This window comes from Mirounga leonina, unplaced genomic scaffold, assembly GCF_011800145.1.
Source record: "Mirounga leonina isolate KUSES-001 unplaced genomic scaffold, KU_Mleo_1.0 Mir_166, whole genome shotgun sequence".
Taxonomy (NCBI): Eukaryota; Metazoa; Chordata; class Mammalia; order Carnivora; family Phocidae; genus Mirounga; species Mirounga leonina.
The window spans coordinates 30,822,680-30,835,414 of NW_023270418.1; the positions used below are offsets into that span (position 1 = coordinate 30,822,680).

A 12,735-nucleotide genomic window follows, 5' to 3' on the forward strand; every position below is an offset into this window, starting at 1 on the left:
CTGGGGATTGGAAGGGGGACACAGCAGTGGAGGACACATAGGACATAGGACATGTGGGGGAGAAGAGAGGGCCTCTGAAGAAGGCTGCATCTGTGGGTGGGAGGGGGTAGGGGTACACAGGAAGGCCTGGACGCTTGAGTTTTGAGGAAGTGAAATCGGAAATTCCCTATGTCTGGGGGAGGGGAAATGTGGGGCAACAATGAAATCTTGTGGGAACTTAGGGGAAATTAAAATACCCAAATACTTCTGCTTTCCTCTCAGGGTCACCACAAGTTACCCTCTTTTACTCTGACCTATGGGCCCCCCCTTACCAGTTCCTGGCTGTTCCATTACACTCATTCCCCCGCCATCATTCCTGGCCACACATCGGCCCCCTTGGCTGTCCAGGTTGGTGAGAATCTTCAGTGGGTGATGTCAGAGCTTTGGGGGACTGTGATTGTTAGGTAACCAGTGTCAGGACACCAAAGTGTAGGAGGAGGGGGTGGGGGTGTGGTGGCGCAGTGGTGGGGTGGGGGGAGACTCCTAGGTAGATCTAAAATGCACCATGTCCAACTTTCTGGCTTCTGGGAGATGTGGGATGGAGGCAGGAACTCTCAAACCTGAGAATGAGCCAAGTTCTTAGGGGAGCTGGGTCAAGTGGGAGCCAGAGAGGGCAAAAGGGGAGGTTTTGCTTGCCCGCCCCTTGTAGGATCAGGCCTCAGGGCCTTCTGAAGAAAGAAAATGTTCAATCAATTGCCTTCCCCTCCCCCCTTTGCCTCCCTAACCATTGGAGAGCCCTGTCTGCACTCTTAAGCCTCTGGCTTACTGCTTTTATTTGGGATTTCATTAGCATTCTTTTCATCAATACCAGTAAACCAGAAGCCACAAGCCTCTTTTCTTGGTGGACTCCTCAAAAGGCCATATTGAGAACTCCTGGGCAGGGCTGTCGCCAGAGGCTGGTGACGGGAGCCTTGGGTGGGCCCAGTCCAGACTTCCTGGGCCAGCCTTAGAAGCCAAAGGACTTGCCTCCTCCGTGGCGCTTTGAGGGGTCCACCCCGGAGATGCAGTTTCTGGGCTGTTCCAGGGAAGGGCTTGGGGCTGAGGCTCCTGAAAGAGGTGGTTGTTCAATGGCCTGAATGAGGCTTCAGGAAGCCCCCTCTCGGCAGAGTTCACATTGACCCGCCGTGGTCTTCACATCTCCCCAGAGTCCTCTGTGCTGGGAATAGCTAGCCCAATAAAACTGAAAACAACAAAATGTTCCTGGGTTATTTATACATGAAACTCCAGCCCCTGTTTGTTCTATATGGCCGCTTGACTTTCTCCAAGGAGCGCAAAGGACTGAAAGAAGGCATCTCTCCCCCTCAATGAGGCTCAAGAGGGCAGAAATTAGTTTCCCCATTTCACAGAGTTGGCACTCGGGTCTTGGGAAGCTTCCTGAGCTAGTAATTCCCAGACTGTGAAAATGTCCTAATTCTCTTTTTGTTGTTGGAGCTGGCGAGATTCTATTCAATGGGAGTTTTGTAAACCATGAGTGAAGCATTTCACTTTTGGTTTCTCTATTTCACTTTCTGTCTGTCTTTGCCCAGGGCCCTGACAAAAGACTAAGAAGAGTTCAAATATTTTCCTTTCTCGTGGAAATGAGGCTCCTCCCCCACTCCCAGGGTTTCCTTCTTTCAAATTCAGAAACACACCTGCGCAACCGGGCCTTGTTCTCTAGGTCTCCACGGAGACTGCTCTCAGCAGAAAAGACCTACCTGCTTTTCCTCGAGGGGATCTGCTCAGTCCCATAATGGCCTGGCCTACAAAAAGGTCTATGTACAAGGCCCCTAAAAACAAAAAGAGAGAGAGAGAAAAGAAAAACAGACTCTTGTCCAAATATGGCAGAAGAGTCAGGCTGGAAAAAACCAAAACCACATGGGTTTGTCCCTGGGATGAGGAGTGGTTCATTGTTCCTACTGAGAAAGTCTGTAGACCCAGCTTTTCTTCCAGTCAGGAGGAATAGATTTGGCCAACAGGCGAGTTTTGTCAAACCAAGGTAAAGAAAGGGGGAGGTCTGTTCCTGTGCAGTCTGGGGTCTCCAGCGCCGGCTGCAAGGGCATCCTCCGCACCCCGTGAAGCCTCTCTCCCTAAGGGGTACGGCAGTGCATGTGGCCATGGGGCTAGGGTCCTGGTGACAGTTGCTGCGTTCTAGGGGCCTCTGAAGGTGTCCCGCGGCAGGGATAGGCCCAGCTTGGAGGTGACAGGGTGTCAGGGCTGCTCGGGATCTCTGCTTTCAAATCACAAATGAGAAGAGCCCAAGGCCCAGGGATGGTGAGTGCCTTGCCTGGAGTCACTCAGGCTGAAGAAGAAGCTGGGCCTTTGGAATCTTAACATTGCCCTCTCCACGCTCAAGTCTTGAATTGGCAAGGTCAAGGTCAAGCCGGTGGCCACGCAGAGGGAGAGGGTTTCCAGAACCTCCTTTCCAGGTGCAGGCTGGGGTGAACTCTGCCGGTAAGCTCTGCAGCCTGGGGGCCCAGCCTGCATATGGACAGGGCTCTGTGTATACAGAACCCGGTAGTGCTTTGCAGAGCTGAGCCACAGAAGCCTCTGAGCACCTGTGGTAGACACTCCACCCACTGCTGGGCTTCCCAGCACCCCACCTTGCAGGGGCCGCCGAGGCAGGAACTGCAGCTGAGCACAGGATGCAGTGTTTATGCTAAACTCCCCAGGAGAGCTCAGGCACCACCCCGGGCTGCCCTCCAGGTCTTTGCTGTGGACACATCCGGTTGGGGGACTCCATGGGAGGTTGTTTATTATTTGGCACATGAGAATTCTGCCTTCTACAGTGATACTATCAGGGGTCCTTTGGCAGGGTCTTGGGGTCTCCTTACTCTATGCTGATAGAAATGGAGGGTACCGGAGGAGAAATGGCAGGAAGATGCTGAGGTCAGCAGGGGCCACGGAGGATGCGAGGAGGCCGTGGGCCGGTTAAGAGGCTGCCAGGGCTCATGGCAAAGTCAGAGACAAGACGAGATTTGGGAGGTTTGGTCTCAGCAGTCTGAGGGTGCACCTGAGGGGCTCAGATGTTGCTGCCTGAGCGACCACAGGTGTAGCCCTACCTGTGTGAGTGCAGGCCACTGCCCTCCTTGCGTCCCCTTCACGCATGCTTTTCTGCTCCAGCTCACCCTCCCTCACCATAGCCTCGAGCCCCTGTTTCCCCATGGCGGGGGTGGAGGGGGGGGCTACCCTGAGCCTCTGCATGGACCTCACAGGCTGGGGGCCGGGGAGCAATTCTGTGCCCAACAGGGTGTCACACGTGTCTACCAGGGCACAAGCCCAGCTCCCTTGGCCTCTGGCCCAGCCCCTCACACCCACACCTTCGTGGGGGTCAAAAATTGTGCCCAAGGCCACCCTTCAGGCACATCTGCTGACCTAGATCTCCCTCCTCCTTCCCCCACATCGGTCTCCATGAAAGTCCCACTGAGCTGGGTGGTCCATGAAGCTGCCCCAGGTGACCCTGCTCTGCCAAGAGTCAGTCTCTCACTTCCTTTTTGGCCCAGCTGGAACATTTCTCTGACCTGCGTCTTCTTCATCCTGCCCTAAGTACAGGCAATGAAAATGGGTCATCTGAAAAGGGACTGGGAGCTGGGGAGATGAGAGGACCCAGTCCTGCCCAAGCTCCATGCTTGCTCTCAGAAATAACGTGTTGGGACTTGTCCAAGGGCAGGGATGCAGCAAGACCCTTCCCAGAGCTGGCGTCGAACCTCCATTTCCTGCTCAACTAGCCTGGCCTCTGGCCCCTTGGTTCCAAGACCTCGCCCTGAAACACCCCATCACCCTTTGCTAATCATGGTAGGCAGAATTCCAAGCTGTACCCGGGGTTTCCCACTCTGGTCTACACAGCTGGTGTAGGACCTGGGATTGTGACTAGGATGGGTTTACTCTGTGATAGGTCATGTTCAGTGGCACAGTTGACTTTACTTTGTTTATTTATTTATTCACTTAAAAGATTTTATTTATTCGAGAGAGAGAGAGCATGCGTGTGTGCACAAGAAGGGGGGAGGGGGAGAGGGAGAAGTAGGCTCCCCACTGAGTGGGAGCCCAACGCCAGCTCCATCCCAGGACCCTGAGATCATGACCCAAGCGGAAGGCAGACGCTCAACTGACTGAGCCACCCAGGTGCCCCCACAGTTGACTTTAGATACAAGATACTCCCAGTGGCCTGACCTAATCACAGGAGCTCTTGGAAAGCAGAGTTTTCTCCAGCTGGTGGCAGAGGAAGGAAGTCAGAGATTCAAAGCTCAAGAAGGATTCAATGTACCAGTGTTGGCTTGAAGATGGAGGGTGGCCACGTGGAAGGAATGTAGTGGCCTCTAGGAGCCCAGAGCTGACAACCAGCAAGGAAGCTGAGGTCTCTGGGACCAGCTGGAAGGAAAGCACCTACCTCTAGGGGTAAATGAGTTAATGTACAGAGTGTATAGAACAACGTCAGCTAACTTGAGTGATTACAGGAAATGTCTACAGGGCTATGCTTGCTTCATAGGAGCTGGGGCAATTCTTGTTGACTTTTCTATATTGCCCAAATTTGATATCATGGACATATTTGACTTCCTTAACTGAGGGGGAGGGAGGAAGCTGAGGGACGAAACAACTGGCCTGTACTCTTCAAAAATGTTGAGATCTTGGGGCGCCTGGGTGGCTCAGTCGTTAAGCGTCTGCCTTCGGCTCAGGTCGTGATCCCAGGGTCCTGGGATCGAGCCCCGCATCGGGCTCCCTGCTCGGCGGGAAGCCTGCTTCTCCCTCTCCTACTCCCCCTGCTTGTGTTTCCTCTCTCGCTGTGTCTCTGTCAAATAAATAAATAAAAATCTTAAAAAAAAAAAGTTGAGATCTTGAAAAACAAAGCAAAACTGAGGACAGTCCCAGACTAAAAAAGGCTGAAGAGACCTGGCGACCACATGTGAGGTCTGATCTCCGTTTATTGGGACAGGTGGTGACATTTGAAAGGGGATGGCAGGGGCACCTGGGTAGCCCAGTGGGTTAAGCGTCCAACTCTTGATTTCTTCAGCTCAGGTCATGATCTCAGGGTCATGGGATGGAGCCCCAGGTCGGGCTCTACGCTCGCCACAGAGTCGGCTTAGGATTCTCTCTCTCCCTCTCTCTCTGCCCCTCCCCCTGCTTTGCTCTCTCTCAAATAAAAAAATAAAATCTTAAAAAAAACAACAAAAAGGGCACCTGGGTGGCTCAGTTGGTTAAGCAACTGCCTTCGGCTCAGGTCATGATCCTGGAGTCCCGGGATCGAGTCCCGCATCAGGCTCCCTGCTCAGCGGGGAGTCTGCTTCTCCCTCTGACCCTCCTCCCTCTCATGCTCTCTCTCTCTCATTCTCTCTCTCAAGTAAATAAAATCTTTAAGAACAAAACAAAACAGGGTGCCTGGGTGGCTCAGTTGGTTAAGCAACTGCCTTCGGCTCAGGTCATGATCCTGGAGTCCCTGGATCGAGTCCCGCATCGGGCTCCCTGCTCGGCAGGGAGTCTGCTTCTCCCTCTGACCCTTCCCTCTCTCATGTGCTCTCTCTCTCATTCTCTCTCTCTCAAATAAATAAATAAAATCTTTAAAAAACAAAAAAAAGAAAGTGGATGGCATGTTCGATCACATCACAGTATTGCTTCACTGTGGCCAGACCTAAATTTGGTAACTGTATCGTGGTTGTGTAAGAGATGTCATATTTTTTTGGGGGGGGGATACATGTTGAAATATTTAAGGGTGAGGAGTCATAACCCATGTAACCTTCTCTCAAATGGTTCAGAGGAAATTTGGGAAGTGTGAGAGAGAAAGAGAAAGCAAATGTTGCAAAATGTTACTACTATTGGTGAATCCAGGTGAAGGGTAGATGGGTGTTCATTATACTTTTCTTGCAACTTTTTTGTTTTGTCAAAAACAAAAACAGGCCTGTAACTAGGTGGCCCTATGGGCCCTGGGCCAGTGTTACATTTGCTGCCCCATGCCCGACCCAGCAGTGCCAAAGTCCATTTATAGTAAAATGGAGAAACCAACTGTTTTCTATTCATACAGTGGAATGCCGCACAGCCGTGAATGAGGTGAGCAAACTATGGCCCCAGCGACCTCCTGGGGACAGCCGGACCCAGCGGCAGGGTTCCACTTGGATAACACATACACACCACCACCAACAGACAGGCAAAATGAACATACATTGTTTTAGGCTGTGTACTCGGGTGGGGAACCGCAGGGAAGGGCAATGAAGTGATGATCATAAAGGGCAGCATTGTGCTTACCTGGGGAGGGGGTCACCTAGAAGGACACTGGGGGGGGAGGGGTCTGAAGCACAGATTTTCTTTTCTTTTTCTTTTAAGATTTATTTATTTATTTGAGAGAGAGAGAGCGAGCTTGGGGGGAGAGGCAGAGAGAATTTTAAGCAGACTCCCTGGTGAGCGAGGATCCCCCCCCCCCACGCCTTGATCCCTGGACCCTGAGATTCTTTTTTTTTTTTTTTTAAGATTTTATTTATTTATTTATTTGAGAGAGAGAATGAGATAGAGCATGAGAGGGGGGAGGGTCAGAGGGAGAAGCAGACTCCCCGCCGAGCAGGGAGCCCGATGCAGGACTCGATCCCGGGACTCCAGGATCACGACCTGAGCCGAAGGCAGTCGCTTAACCAACTGAGCCACCCAGGCGCCCCGACCCTGAGATTCTGACCTGAGCCGAAATCAAGAGTCTGAAGCTTAACCGACTGCGCCACCCAGGCGCCCCCAGAGATTTTCTTTTTTGAGTGGTACTTATACAGGGACTTACTTTATAATTATACAAACGTACACTATACATTTATGTTTTATACACAAATAGCAGCTGTAAAAGTCCCAGCAAGGAACCCCCCACTTTGTGCCAGGTGCGCCCTGACTGCCTGGGACCCGCCACTGTGTTAAGGACACTGACCGACCCTTGTGAGGGCCTGGAGGGGGCCTGGCGCCCGCCTCACCCCTGGAAAGGGCTGGCGAGGAAGACAAGGAGGACGAGCCCCACCCAGCTTGGGAGGGACGCGGCCCAGTGCACCCCCTGGTGGTGGCTTCAGGGAGTGAGGCTCGTAGAACAGCAAGTTCCCCACCGCCCCCAACCCCATGCCTCCTTCTTTCAGCGCCTTTTCCCGTTATTCCCTCCTCCTCCAGTGCTCACCACCTATTCCTGGGAGTCACCTCAGCAAAAGCTGGACTCGGACTCACCTCTCAGGGAGACTTCCCCAGCCAAAGCCGCTGTACTCTGACCTTTCCTTCCCCCATCGGCCTGTCTTTGCGGTCGGAACAGTGACTTTGCATATCCTCTCTGGACACCTGGTCAGCATCCTGTCGTTTCACAAATGTGTGGTGAAGCTGATGGCCGCCATTCACTGAGGGCCTCCCACCTGCCAGCGCTGGCTGACCGTCCAGCTTCGGACGCCCGCCTCCCCCCAGGCACCTGCATCCACGCATCGGGCAGTCCTGCAGCTTGCAGTTATGAAGATGCTACTCTGTGCCAGTCTGAGGCTACAGGAAACCAAAAGTCAGTGGCTGGTGCTGCCCGGGGTTCACAAGCTGGGCGGGAAATAGCTAGGCATTGGTGGTGGCTGTCATGGGGACTCTAAGAGAGCTCACAGAACATCCTGGGAGCCAGCGAATGGGACAGCGAGCAGCAGGCGTCCTGGAGGGCTCAGGAGGAAGTGGGAGCAGGATCCAGGCGAGGCAAGATGGGCACAGGGCCTGTCGGGAAATGGGCACAGGGCCTGTCGGGAAACGGCCACAGGTCAGTGAAGAGAGAGGAGCCAGTCCGAGGCAGCCGGATCTGCCTTGCTCAGGAGTTGGGACAGGACCTGCTGGAGCTCGCGGAGGCTCCGTGGAGGCTGATGGAGGTGGACACCCAAGGCAGGGGCGGCTGCCTGCCACCACCTTCCACCCTAAGTCAGTACTCTGGGCCTGCGGCCTGACAGCCCCAAGAGGGTCAGAATTCAGCTCCTTGCCATTTGGCCAGTGTATCTTTTTTTTTTTTTTTTAAATGGAACAGATTATAATTTATTTTTTTTAAGATTTTATTTATTTATTTGACAGAGAATGAGAGAGAGAGCACATGAGAGGGGGGAGGGTCAGAGGGAGAAGCAGACTCCCCGCCGAGCAGGGAGCCCGATGCGGGACTCGATCTAGGGACTCCAGGATCATGACCTGAGCCGAAGGCAGTCACTTAACCAACTGAGCCACCCAGGCGCCCAGGCCAGTGTATCTTGAACACCTACTATGCTGGGGTGGTTGGGGGAGACGGGGCAGGCAGGAGGACTGAATCATGGACTTTGCCCTCAAGGAGTCTCAGACCAGCACCAGGATAAGATAAGTGCACGGAGGGGCGCCTGGGTGGCTCAGTCAGTTAAGTGTCTGCCTTCGGCTCAGGTCATGATCCCGGGGTCCTGGAATCGAGTCCCACGTTGGGCTCCCTGCTCTGTGAGTCTGCTTCTCCCTCTGCCCCTCCCCCCACTCATTCTCTCAATCTCTCTCAAATAAATAAAATCTTAAAAAAAAAAAAAAAAAGATGGGCGCCTGGGTGGCTCAGTTGGTTAAGCATCTGCCTTCGGCTCTGGTCATGATCCCGGAGTCCTGGGATCGAGTCCCGCATCGGGCTCCCTGCTCCACGGGGAGCCTGCTTCTCCCTCTGACCCTCTCCCCTCTCATGCTGTTTCTCTCTCTCTCTCAAATAAATAAATAAAATCTTGAAAAAAAAGTACACAGAGCTGTCAACCCTGCAGGAATAAGATGAGGGGGTGGTGGGAGAGGCCCACAGAGCCCAAGGTGCGGTGGGGGGGGGCAGCTCCTGCAGTCATGGGAGGGACCTCTGAGCAGGGCCTCAGTAGAGATGGGGGCCCAGCGAGCTGGAGCAGATAGGGCAGTGTGAGCAAAGCCACACTGGGAAAAGTGAAAGTGTCATAAGGGCCAGAGAGGGTGGCTGGATGCTTGTCAGCGGCATAGTCCGTGGAGAGAGAAGGTTTGACTACTCTGACTTTATTGTTATTACTATTATTTTAAAGATTCTATTTGTTTCACAGAGAGAGAGACAGCGAGAGAAGGAACACAAGCAGGGGGAGCGGGAGAGGGAGAAGCAGGCTTCCCGCTGAGCGGGGAGCCCGATGTGGGGCTCCATCCCAGGACCCTGGGACCATGACACGAGCCCAAGGCGGATACTTAACCAACTGAGCCACCCAGGCGCCCCTACTCTGTGACTTTAGCAAGATGTGCACCCTCTATGAGTCCGTGTCTTCATCTCCGGAACAGGCTCATGACGGTGGCTTTGCAAGGTCGTCAAGCTGACCCCAGGGGACTGACGCGAGCAAGTGCTCAGCACACAGAGAGGGCACAAGAACCAGCTCCTATTATTATGCAATTTGAACTTTATTCTTAGGTCTATGTTTCTCGTTTTGGAAAGTTTATCTTTTAGCAGCAGAAGCCTTTTTATTCAAATGAGAATGTCTCCAGAACTGCATCGTATCGAAGCCAAAGCCGGGCAGGAGTGAGGCCGTGTGGAAAGCTGGCTCAGGGGCTGGGTCTGCAGTCCTGCCCACTAGGGTGCCCAGCTGGTGGCGGGGCCGGGGGAGCCTGGGGGTGGGGAACCCCAGAGAGAGAGAGAGAGAGAGAGAGAGGAGGGAGGGGGCGAGTGGAGGGAGGCCGCTCTGGGTCCTTGTCCTGGGGAGAGTTCCGACACAGACTGGGGCCCAGGGCCCTTGGCCCCTCTTGACCACATGGGACATTGGTGGTGCTTCCTTGGGGTGCAAGACAAAGGCTTAGGATCTGTTCAGACATTTATTGAGCACGCACCTGGGCCTGGCCTGGGCTGGAAGCTGAGCTCCCAGGTGGTGGGAAGATGGAAACACTGAGGGAGTTCAGTCCTCTGGGGAAGCACAGGGTGCTGGGGGCGCCCAGGTGGGCAGTTGGGATCAAGTGGGCTTCAGGAAGGCTTCCTGGAGGCAGCAAATGCTTGGGCAGAGCTGGGAACAGTTAATGAGGGTGAACCTGGTCAAAAAAAAAAAAAAGCTGGAAGTGTGTTCCAGGCAGAGGGAACAGCATGGATAAGGCACAGAGGCTTGCCACAAACAGTCCATATGTAGGTGAGGCCCTAAAAGCAGCGTGGGCTCACAGGAGGGGAAATGGAAAGGTAGGAATGAGACAGGAGGGAGTTGGGCCTGAGTGCTGCACTGGGGTAGCAAGTCTTCATCGCCCTCTGGGTCCCTGAAGCCCCATCCCTTCCCCCGCAGGTCCTGGCGGCCGGCATTGAGGCGAACATACCTGTGACCTATGGAATTGGCAGCCAGAGGGGAGAAGAGAGCACTGGCTGTCAATTCATAGGTCAGAGCCCTGTGCACTCGGTCTCAGCAGCCTGCTGACGGCCCACCGGCCTTGGCCATGCTGGGCCTGGGAGCGTGGCCATGGAGGTCCCTGCTGGTCTGCTCCTCCGTGGGTACTGGCCCCCATCCCCGATAACAGCAGCCCCACTGGAACCAGTGGACACTTCCACATGGAGTTGCTGTTACAGGGGGTGAAAACCGGCTGGAGGCCTGGGCCCTGCCTGCCTGGTAGCTGCCCTTGGGCAGAAGTCTGGGGAGGACCTCATGCCCACCCATCGGGTCCATGGTCTTTTTATCGAGGCTCCTTATCATCCGGGGCCCACACCTAGAGTCCCCGCGGCAGCCCCCCTTCTCTGGGCGAAGTCCAGGCTCAGCCCCAGCTCTGCTCATAAAGCCGGGAGTGGCTCCGATTTACAGCTCCTGGGCAGCCTTTGCCCACTCTGCCATCCCCATGCCCTCTGTCCCCAAGTTCCTTGTTTCCTCCTTTCTTTCCCAACCAGAACTGGGCCTCAGTTCCAGGTTGGGCCATGGTGGCCTCCACCCTCTGCCCTTTGCCCACCCTTCCTGCCACAGCCACAGGGCAGAGGGACAGTGAGGGACAGCTGGGCATCTGTCAGTCTCCAGGGCCCAGATTCCTGGGGATGGCCCCAGATGAGAAGCAGGAGGCAAGACTGAGAGGGGCGGGGGTGCAGGGGGGAGACAGAAAGTAGGAGAGTGAGGCAGAGAGGCCAAGAGAGAAACAGATGTGGAACAGGAGGGAACTGGAAAGGAACAGAGCAAATACGGACAGAGAAAGGCAAGGGGGGAGGCAGGGGGGAGAACAGGGAACTTGAGAAGATGCTGATACACAAACCTGCTGGCCTCATGCTAAGAACAGGGCTGTCAGCAACCACCATCTGGAAGAACACTTAGCACCTCAGTGGCCTGAGAGCCAGCAGGGGTCTGGGAGCTGGGTGACCTTGAGCATGTGGCTTAACCCCTCTGAGCGGTGACTGGTTCCTCACGTGCAAATCAGGGCCTGTGAGGCCTGTCCTGCCCTCTGGCCTTGACTGGTGGGAAGCCACCCTCCCTTCAAGCTTTGGTTCCATCCCCGCTGTGGGGAGTGGAAGGGGCTGCTGGCTGTGGTCCCTGAGCGGGCCCAGGACCCCCAGAGTAGCAGACTTTTCTCCTGCAAAGTGTGTTTGCACCCACCCTCCCATTCTCCAGACAGGATCTGGACCAAGAGGTTTCAGTGACAGGTTCCAATACCAATCCTACCCACCTAGGGGACATTTTGGAGAACCCAAAACTTCTGGAGGGGAGAGGGGACCTGGGACTCTGAGCCTTGAGAGTGGACTTGGGCAGTGGAAATGCCCGGAGAGGCAAAGGAGGCTGCCCAAGGTCACAAAGCAGGGCCTTGAGGTCTGTCCTGTCTGGCAACTTCTCTGAAGTGGCCTCCTTCCTCTTGGGATGCAGTCAAGGTGGTATGGGAGGTCCCTGGGCAGGAGTCCTTTCCCTGGGAGGACAGGCCTGTGAATGAAGACACCATAGCAGGTGACACCTCCCACCCGCCAAAGCCCAGAAGGCCCTCCCAAAGATGCCCAGGCAAGGCCGAGCGCGAGGCTTGGCGGAGGCAGTGGTGGTGGCCGCCCAAGCAGGAGTCCCGGCCCTCTCATCTCACAGGTGGAAATGGGGGCCCAAGATTGGAAGGGACTTGCGTGGCTCACCCAGCGGCTGCCTAGGCCCTTTCCTTTCTTCCTCAGAAGGGCTGGGGCCCCTGCAGCAGGTGGCTGGGCTCAGGACAGCCCTGGGGCCCAAGGGCTGTGGGGGTCTGACTGCCCGGGCAGGCTCTTACCTGGGTGCCTGGCTGGCCCTCGGGGCACAAGGAGGAAGTAGGGGCGCCCTGGGCCCAGTGCCTTTTGAGCCGTTGGCCCAGCCCCTGGCGGTGGTTAATGATTATCCTGCTGCCTGTCAATAGGGATCACAAGTGTGGTTCGAAGGGCATGGAACCCTGGACTGTGCCCAGGCAGGGTGGGGCACTTCTAGGAAGCATCAGGCTGGGCCCCTGTCCGTCCCCTCCGGTGGCATCAGACCCCAGCCACCCACACCCTGTCTTCTTCCCCTCCCCCTCCGCTTGGCTGACTGCCCCAGGTGACCATGGGCAGCCAGGACCCCTGGGATCCACCTGGACAAAACTGCTCTGTTCATTTGGTGCCCAGACACAAAGGGAACAGCAAGGACACAGAAGGGACTGGGGGGGATCTTTGCTCACCCGAAAGGTCTGTAGATGACCCTAGCAAGTGAGGGTTCTCTAAGTCTGTGCCTCTTAACCTGAGCCTCAGTTTCCCCAGAGGCCCACTGCCCACCTGCCTCAGCGCAATGCTACTGGAGAGCAAGGCGGGTGGGGCATGATCAGATTAGCCCCTCTCGC

The 12,735-nt window shown here is 55.2% G+C and overlaps 1 long non-coding RNA gene across 2 annotated transcripts; it reads right to left on the reverse strand.

The window, feature by feature from the left end:
• Window positions 1–678: 678 nt before the first annotated feature.
• Window positions 679–11,883, reverse strand: LOC118016015. Of its 2 annotated transcripts, XR_004680741.1 has the most exons (5): window positions 11,587–11,883; window positions 7,600–7,704; window positions 7,192–7,491; window positions 1,734–1,805; window positions 679–1,219 (listed from the first exon to the last, which is right to left on the reverse strand). It is a non-coding gene; the product is annotated as an uncharacterized LOC118016015 (long non-coding RNA). The 2 variants fall into 2 exon arrangements; XR_004680740.1 differs by having other exon boundaries at window positions 7,192–7,704.
• Window positions 11,884–12,735: the final 852 nt, after the last annotated feature.